This window comes from Schistocerca piceifrons, unplaced genomic scaffold (assembly GCF_021461385.2).
Source record: "Schistocerca piceifrons isolate TAMUIC-IGC-003096 unplaced genomic scaffold, iqSchPice1.1 HiC_scaffold_1571, whole genome shotgun sequence".
In the NCBI taxonomy this organism is placed as follows: Eukaryota; Metazoa; Arthropoda; class Insecta; order Orthoptera; family Acrididae; genus Schistocerca; species Schistocerca piceifrons.
Window position 1 is genome coordinate 30979 of NW_025727425.1, and position 10326 is coordinate 41304.

Below are 10326 nucleotides of genomic sequence, written 5' to 3' on the forward strand. Positions count from 1 at the left end.
CCAGGTTTACTGTATCCCTTGAACCTTCTTATTGACGATGAACCACAGAAATTGCATCGGAATTAAATACAAAAGGCACAATGCCGAATTAAGGACAAAAAGACTGACTCTTCTTACTGACTATGTTTTGAACGATTCCTGTGACACTAGCTATAGATTCCGATGCTTCACTTCAGGTTTACTGTATCAATCTGACCTTCTTATTGACGATGAAACACGGAAATAGCATCGGAATTAAATAGAAAAGGCACAATGCCGACTTAAGTACAAGACGACTGACTCTTCTTACTGACTATGTTTTGAACTATTCCTGTGACACTAGTTATAGATTCCGATGCTTCAATTCAGGTCTACTGTATCCCATCGACCTTCTTATTCACGATGAAACACAGAAATTGCATCGGAATGAAATACAAAAGGCACAAAGCCGACTTAAGTACAAGAAGACTAACTCTTCTTACTGTCTATGTTTAAAACCATTCCTGTGACACTAGTTATAGATTATGATGCCTCACTCCATCTTTACTGTATCCCTCTACCTTCTTATTGACGATGAAACACAGAAATTGCAACGGAATTAAATACAAAAGGCACAATGCCGACTTAAATACAAGAAGACTGACTCTTCTTCGTGACTATGCTTTGAACCATTCCTGTGACACTAGTTATAGATTCTGATGCTTCACTTCAGGTTTACTGTATCCCTTGAACCTTCTTATTGACGATGAACCACAGAAATTGCATCGGAATTAAATACAAAAGGCACAATGCCGAATTAAGGACAAAAAGGCTGACTCTTCTTACTGACTATGTTTTGAACCATTCCTGTGACACTAGCTATAGATTCCGATGCTTCACTTCAGGTTTACTGTATCCCTCTGACCATCTTATTGACGATGAAACACAGAAATAGCATCGGAATTAATAGAAAAGGCACAATGCCGACTTAAGTACAAGACGACTGACTCTTCTTACTGACTATGATTACAACCATTCCTGTGACACTAGTTATATATTCCGATGCTTCACTTCAGGTTTACTGTATCCCTCTGACCTTCTTATTGACGATGAAACACAGAAATTGCATCGGAATTAAATGAAAACGGCACAATGCCGACTTAAGTACAAGAAGACTGACTCTTTTTACTGACTACGTTTTGAACCATTCCTGTGACACTAGTTATAGATTCGGATGCTTCACTTCAGGTTTACTGTATCCCTCTGACCTTCTTATTCACGATGAAACACTGAAATTGCATCGGAATTAAATACAAAAGGCACAATGCCAACTTAAGTACAAGAAGGCTGACTCTTTTTACTGACTATGTTTTGAAAGATTCTGTGACACTAGTTATAGATTCGGATGCTTCACTTCAGGTTTACTGAATCCCTCTGACCTTCTTATTCTCGATGAAACACAGAAATTGCATCGGAATTAAATACAAAAGGCACAGTGCCGACTAAGTAAAAGAAGACTGGCTCTTCTTACTGTCTATGTATTGAATCTCTACTGTGAGACCAGTTTTGGCTTTTGATACTTCACCTCAGGTTTACTGTACCCCTTGGACCTTCGTATTCACGATGAAACACAGAGATTGCATCGGAATCAAACACAAAAGGCACAATGCCGGCTTAAGTACAATAAGGCTGACATTTCTTACTGTCTATGTTTTGAGTCTTTCCTGTGAGACGACTTTTAGATTCCGATGCTTCACTTCAGGTTAACTGTTTCCCTTGGACCTTCTTATTGACGATGAAACACAGAAATTGCATCGGAATTAAATATATAAGACTCAATGAAGACCTAAAAACAAGAAGACTGACTCATCTTACTGTCTATGTTTTGATCCATTCCTGTGAGACCAGTTCATAATTCCGATGCTTCACTTCAGGTTTACTGTATCCCTTGGACCTTCTTATTGACGATGAAACACAGAAATAGAATCGGAATTAAATACAAAAGGCACAATGCCGACTTAAGTACAAGAAGACTGACTCTTCTTACTGTCTATGTTTTGAACCATTCCTGTGACACTAGTTATAGATTCCGATGCTTCATTTCAGGTTTACTGTATCCCTTGGACCTTCTTATTGACGATGAAACACAGATATTGCATCGGTATTAAATACAAAAGGCACAATGCCGACTTAAGTACAAGAAGACTGACTCTTCCTACTGTCTATGTTTTGAACCATTCCTGTGACACTAGTTATAGATTCCGATGCTTCACTTCAGGTTTACTGTTTCCCTTTGATCTTCTTATTGACGATGAAACACAGAAATTGCATCGGAATAGAATACAAAAGGCACAATGCCGACTTAAGTACAAGAAGACTGACTCATCTTACTGTCTATGTTTTGAACAATTCCTGTGACACTAGTTATTGATTCCGAAGCTTCACTTCAGGTTTACTGTATCTCGTGGACCTTCTTATTGACGATGAATCACAGATATTGCATCGGAATTAAACAAAAAAGGCACAATGCCGACTTAAGTTCAAAATGACTGACTCTTCTTACTGACTGTGATTAGAACTATTCCTGTGACACTAGTTATAGATTCCGATGCTTCACTTCAGGTTTACTGTATCCCTCTGACCTTCTTATTGACGATGAAACACAGAAATTGCATCGGAATTAAATGAAAAAGGCACAACGCCGACTTATGTACAAGAAGGCTGACTCTTTTTACTGACTACGTTTTGAACCATTCCTGTGACACTAGTTATGGATTCGGATGCTTCACTTCAGGTTTACTGTATTCCTCTGATCTTCTTATTGACGATTAAACACAAAATTGCATCGGAATTAAATACAAAATGCACAATGCCGACTTAAGTACAAGATGACTGACTCTTCTTACTGTCTATGTTTTGAATCCTTCCTGTGAGACCAATTTTAGATTCCGATACTTCACCTCTGGTTTACTGTACCCCCTGGACCTTCGTAATCACGATGAAACACAGAGACTGCACCGGAATGAAAAACAAAAGGCACAAAGCCGACTTAAGTACAATAAGGCTGACACTTCTTACTGTCTATGTTTTGAACCTTTCCTGTGTGACGACTTTTGGATTCCGATGCTTCACTTCAGGTTTACTGTTTCCCTTGGACCTTCCTATTGACGATGGAACACAGAAATTGCATCGGAATTAAGTACATAAGTCACAATGAAGACTTAAATACAAGACGACTGACTCATCTTACTGTCTACGTTTTGATCCTTTCCTGTGAGACCAGCTTATAATTCCGAAGCTTCACTTCACGTTTACTGTATCCCTTGGACCTTCTTAATGACGAAGAAACACAGAAATTGCAAGGGAATTAAATACAAAAGGCACAATGCCGACTTAAGTACAAGAAAACTGACTCTTCTTAATGTCTATGTTTTGAACCATTCCTGCGACACTAGTTATAGATTCCGATGGATCACTTCAGGTTTACTGTATCCCTTGGACCTTCTTATTGACGATGAAACACAGAAATTGCATCGTAATTAAATACAAAAGGCACAATGCCGACTTAAGTACAAGAAGACTGACTCTTCCTGCTGTCTATGTTTTGAACCATTCTTGTGACACTAGTTCTAGATTCCGATGCTTTACTTCTAGTTTACTGTATCCCTCTGATCTTCTCATTGACGATGAAACACAGAAATTGCATCGGAATTTAATACAAAAGGCACAATGCCGACTTAAGTACAAGAAGACTGACTCATCTTACTGTCTATGTTTTGAACCATTCCGGTGTCACTAGTTATAGATTGCGATGCTTTACTTCAGGTTTACTGTATCCCTCTGACCGTCTTATTGACGATGAAACACAGAAATTGCATCGGAATTAAATAAAAAAGGCACAATGCCGACTTAAGTACAAGAAGACTGACTCTTTTTACTGACTATGTTTTGAACCATTTCTGTGACACTGGTTATAGATTCGGATGCTTCACTTCAGGTTTACTGTATCCCTCTGACCTTCTTATTCACTATGAAACACAGAAATTGCATCCGAATTAAATAGAAAAGGCACAATGCCGACTTAAGTACAAGACGACTGACTTTTCTTACTGTCTATGTTCTGAACCATTCCTGTGACACTAGTTATAGATTCCGATGCTTCACTTCAGGATTACTGTATCCCTCTGACCTTCTTATTGACGATGAAACACAGAAATTGCATCGGAATTAAACACAAAAGGCACAATGCCGACTTAAGTACAAAAAGACTGACTCTTCTTACTGACTATGTTTAGAACCATTCCTGTGACACTAGTTATAGATTCCATTGCTTCACTTCAGGATTACTGTATCCCTCTGACCTTCTTATTGACGATGAAACACAGAAATTGCATCGGAATTAAACACAAAAGGCACAATGCCGACTTAAGTAAAAGAAGACTGACTCTTCATACGGTCTATGTTTTGAATCTCTCCTGTGAGACCAGTTTTAGATTCCGATGCTTCACCTCAGGTTTACTGTACCCCTTGGACCTTCGTATTCACGATGAAACACAGAGATTGCATCGGAATCAAACACAAAAGCCACAATGCCGACTTAAGTACAATAAGGCTGACACTTCTTACTGTCTATGTTTTGCACCTTTCCTGTGAGACGACTTTTAGATTCCGATGCTTCTCTTCAGGTTTACTGTTTCCCTTGGACCTTCTTATTGACGATGAAACACAGAAATTGCATCGGAATTAAATACATAAGTCTCAATGAAGACCTAAATACAAGAAGACTGACTCATCTTACTGTCTATGTTTTGATCCATTCCTGTGAGAATAGTTCGTAATTCCGATGCTTCAGTTCAGGCTTACTGTATCCCTTGGACCTTCTTATTGACGATGAAACGCAGAAATTGCATAGGAATTAAATACAAAAGGCACAATGCCGACTTAAGAACAAGAAGACTGACTCTTCTTACTGTCTATGCTTTGAACCATTCCTGTGACACTAGTTATAGATTGCGATGCTTTACTTCAGGTTTACTGTTTCCCTTTGATCTTCTTATTGACGATGAAACACAGAAATTGCATTGGAATTAAATACAAAAGGCGCAATGCCGACTTAAGTACAAGAAGACTGACTCATCTTACTGACTATGTTTTGAACCATTCCTGTGACACTAGTTATTGATTCCGCTGCTTCACTTCAGGTTAACTGTATCTCTTGGACCTTCTTATTGACGATGAAACACAGAAATTGCATCGGAATTAAACACAAAAGGCACAATGCCGACTTAAGTACAAAAAGACTGACTCTTCTTACTGACTATGATTAGAACCATTCCAGTGACACTAGTTATAAATTCCGATGCTTCACTTCAGGTTTACTGTATCCCTCTGACCTTCTTATTGACGATGAAACACTGAAATTGCATCGGATGTAAATGAAAAAGGCACAACGCTGACTTAAGTACAAGAAGACTGACTCTTTATACTGACTACGTTTTGAACCATTCCTGTGACACTAGTTATGGATTCGGATGCTTCACTTCAGGTTTACTGTATCTCTCTGACCTTCTTATTGACGATGAAACACAGAAATTGCATCGGAATTAAATACAAAAGGCACAATGCCGACTTAAGTACAAGAAGACCGACTGTCCTTACTGACTATGTTTTGAACCATTCCCGTGACTCTAGTTATAGATCCCAATGCTTCACTTCAGGTTTACTGTATGCCTCTGACCTTCTTATTGACGATGAAACACACGAATTGCAACGGAATTAAATAGAAACGCCACAATGCCTACTTAAGAACAAGATGGCTGACTCTTCTTACTGGATATGTTTTGAACCATTCCTGTGACACTAGTTATATATTCCGATCCTTCACTTCAGGTTTACTGTATCTCTTGGACCTTCTTATTGACGAAGATACACAGAAATTGCATCGGAATTAAATACAAAAGGCACAATGCCGACTTAAGTAAAAGAAGACTGACTCTTCTTACTGTCTATGTTTTGAATCTCTCCTGTGAGACCAGTTTTAGATTCCGATACTTCACCTCAGGTTTACTGTAGCCCTTGGACCTACGTATTCACGATGAACCACAGAGATTGCATCGGAATCAAACACAAAAGGCACAATGTCGACTTAAGTACAATAAGGCTGACCCTTCTTACTGTCTATGTTTTGAACCTTTCCTGTGAGACGACTTTTAGATTCCGAAGCTTCACTTCAGGTTTACTTTTTCCCTTGGACCTTCTTATTGACGATGAAACACAGAAATTGCTTCGCAATTAAATACAAAAGGCACAATGCCGACTTAAGTACAAGAAGACTGACTCTTCTCACTGCCTATGTTTTGAACCATTCCTGTGACACTAGTCATAGATTCCGTTGCTTCACTTCAGGTTTACTGTATCCCTTGGACCTTCGTATTGTCGATGAAACACAGATATTGCATCGGTATTATATACAAAAGGCACAATGCCGACTTAAGTACAAGAAGACTGACTCTTCCTACTGTCTATGTTTGAACCATTCCGGTGACACTAGTTATAGATTCCGATGCTTCACTTCAGGTTTACTGTATCCCTTTGATCTTCTTATTGACGATGAAACACAGAAATTGCATCGGAATTAAATACAAAAGGCACAATGCCGACTTAAGTACAAGAAGACTGACTCATCTTACTGTCTTTGTTTTGAACCATTCCTGTGACACTAGTTATTCATTCTGATGCTTCACTTCAGGTTTACTGTATCTCTTGGACCTTCTTATTGACGAAGAAACACAAAAATTGCAACGGAATTAAATACAAAAGGCACAATGCCGACTTAAGTACAAGAAAACTGACTCTTCTTAATGTCTATGATTTGAACCATTCCTGTGACACTAGGTATAGATTCCGATGCTTCACTTCAGGTTTACTGTATCCCTTGGACCTTCTTATTGACGATGAAACACAGAAATTGCATCGTAATTAAATGCAAAAGGCACAATGCCGACTTAAGTACAAGAAGAGTGACTCTTCCTACTGCCTATGTTTTGAACCATTCCTGTGACACTAGTTCTAGATTCCGATGCTTTACTTCAGGTTTATTGTATCCCTCTGATCTTCTCATTGACGATGAAACACAGAAATTGCATCGGAATTTAATACAAAAGGCACAATGCCGACTTAAGTGCAAGAAGACTGACTCATCATACTGTCTATGTTTTGAACCATTCCGGTGTCACTAGTTATAGATTCCGATGCTTCACTTCAGGTTTACTGTATCTCTTGGACCTTCTTATTGACGATGAAACACAGAAATTGCTTCGGAATTTAACACAAAAGGCACAATGCCGACATAACTACAAAAAGACTGACTCTTCATACTGACTATGAGTAGAACCATTCCTGTGACACTAGTTATAGATTCCGACGCTTCACTTCAGGTTTACTGTATCCCTCTGACCTTCTTATTGACGATGAAACACAGAAATTGCATCGGAATTAAATAAAAAAGGCACAATGCCGACATAAGTACAAGAAGTCTGACACTTTCTACTGACTATGTTTTGAACCATTCCTGTGACACTAGTTATAGATTCGGATGCTTCAATTCAGGTTTACTGTATCCCTCTGACCCTCTAATTCACGATGAAACACAGAAATTGCACCCGAATTAAATAGAAAAGGCACAATGCCGACTTAAGTACAAGACAACTGACTTTTCTTACTGTCTATGTTCTGAACCATTCCTGTGACACTTGTTATAGATTCCGATGCTTCACTTCAGGTTTACTGTCTCCCTTGGACCTTCTTACTGACGATGTAACACAGAAATTGCATCGGAATTAAATGCAAAAGGCACAATGCCGACTTAAGTACAAGAAGACTGACTCTACTTACTGACTATGTTTGAACCACTCCCGTGACTCTAGTTATAGATCCCGATGCTTTACTTCAGGTCTACTGTATCCCATCGACCTTCTTATTCACGATGAAACGCAGAAATTGCATCGGAATTAAATAGAAACGCAGAATGCCGACTTAAGTACAGGTAGACTGACTCTTCTTACTGTCTATGTTTAAAACCATTACTGTGACACTAGTTATAGATTCTGATGCCTCACTCCAGGTTTACTGTATCCCTCGGAAATTCTTATTGACGATGAAACACAGAAATTGCAACGGAATTAAATACAAAAGGCACAATGCCGACTTAAGTACAAGAAGACTGACTCTTCTTACTGACTATGTTTTGAACCATTCCTGTGACACTAGTTATAGATTCTGATGCTTCACTTCAGGTTTACTGTATCCCTTGGACCATCTTATTGACGATGAAACACATAAATTGCATCGGAATTAAATGGAAACGCAGAATGCCGACTTAAGTACAGGAAGACTGACTCTTCCTACTGTCTATGTTTTGAACCATTCCTGTGACACTAGTTCTAGATTCCGATGCTACACTTCAGGTTTACTGTATCCCTCCGACCTTCTTAGTGACGATGAAACACAGAAATTGCATCAGAATTAAATACAAAAGGCACAATACCAACTTAAGTACAAGAAGGCTGAGTCTTCTTACTGTCTATGTTTTGAACCATTCCTGTGACACTAGTTATAGATTCCGATGCTTCACTTTAGGTTTACTGTATCCCTTAGACCTTCTTATTGACGATGAAACACAGAAATTGCATCGGAATTAAATACAAAAGGCACAATGCCGACTTTAGTTGAAGAAGACTGACTCTTCTTACTGTCTATGTTTTGAACCATTCCTGTGACTCTAGTTATAGATTCCGATGCTTCACTTCAGGTTTACGGTACCCCTCTGACCTTCTTATTTACGATAAAACACAGAAATTGCATCGGCATTAAATACAAAAGGCACAATACCGACTTTAGTACAAGAAGACTGACTCTTCTTACTGTCTATGTTTTGAACCATTCCTGTGACACTAGTTATAGATTCCGATGCTTCAATTCAGGTCTACTGTATCCCATCGACCTTCTTATTCACCATGAAACACAGAAATTGCATCGGAATGAAATACAAAAGCACAAAGCCGACTTAAGTACAAGGAGAATAACTCTTCTTACTGTCTATGTTTACAACCATTCCTGTGTCACTAGTTATAGATTCTGATGCCTCACTCCAGGTTTACTGTATCCCTGGGACCTTCTTATTGACGATGAAACACAGAAATTGCAACGGAAATAAATAGAAAAGGCACAATGCCGACTTAAATACAAGAAGACTGACTCTTCTTAGTGACTATGCTTTGAACCATTCCTGTGACATTAGTTATAGATTCTGATGCTTCACTTCAGGTTTACTGTCTCCGTTGGACCTTCTTATTGACGATGAAACACAGAATTTACATCGGAATTAAACACAAAAGGCACAATGCCGACATAAGTACAAGAAGACTGACTCTCCTTACTGTCTATGTTTTGAGCCATTCCTGTGAAACTAGTTATAGATTCCGATGGTTCACTCCAGGTTTACTGTATCCCTTGAACCTTCTTATTGACGATGAACCACAGAAATTGCATCGGAATTAATTGCAAAAGGCACAATGCCGAATTAAGGACAAAAAGACTGACTCTTCTTACTGACTATGTTTTGAACCATTCCTGTGACACTAGCTATAGATTCCGATGCTTCACTTCAGGTTTACTGTATCCCTCTGACCTTCTTATTGACGATGAAACACGGAAATAGCATCGGAATTAAATAGAAAAGGCACAATGCCGACTTAAGTACAAGACGACTGACTCTTCTTACTGACTATGTTTTGAACTATTCCTGTGACACTAGTTATAGATTCCGATGCTTCAATTCAGGTCTACTGTATCCCATCGACCTTCTTATTCACGATGAAACACAGAAATTGCATCGGAATGAAATACAAAAGGCACAAAGCCGACTTAAGTACAAGAAGACTAACTCTTCTTACTGTCTATGTTTAAAACCATTCCTGTGACACTAGTTATAGATTATGATGCCTCACTCCAGGTTTACTGTATCCCTCTACCTTCTTATTGACGATGAAACACAGAAATTGCAACGGAATTAAATACAAAAGGCACAATGCCGACTTAAATACAAGAAGACTGACTCTTCTTCGTGACTATGCTTTGAACCATTCCTGTGACACTAGTTATAGATTCTGATGCTTCACTTCAGGTTTACTGTCTCCGTTGGACCTTCTTATTGACGATGAAACACAGAATTTACATCGGAATTAAATACAAAAGGCACAATGCCGACATAAGTACAAGAAGACTGACTCTCCTTACTGTCTATGCTTTGAACCATTCCTGTGAAACTAGTTATAGATTCCGATGCTTCACTGCAGGTTTACTGTATCC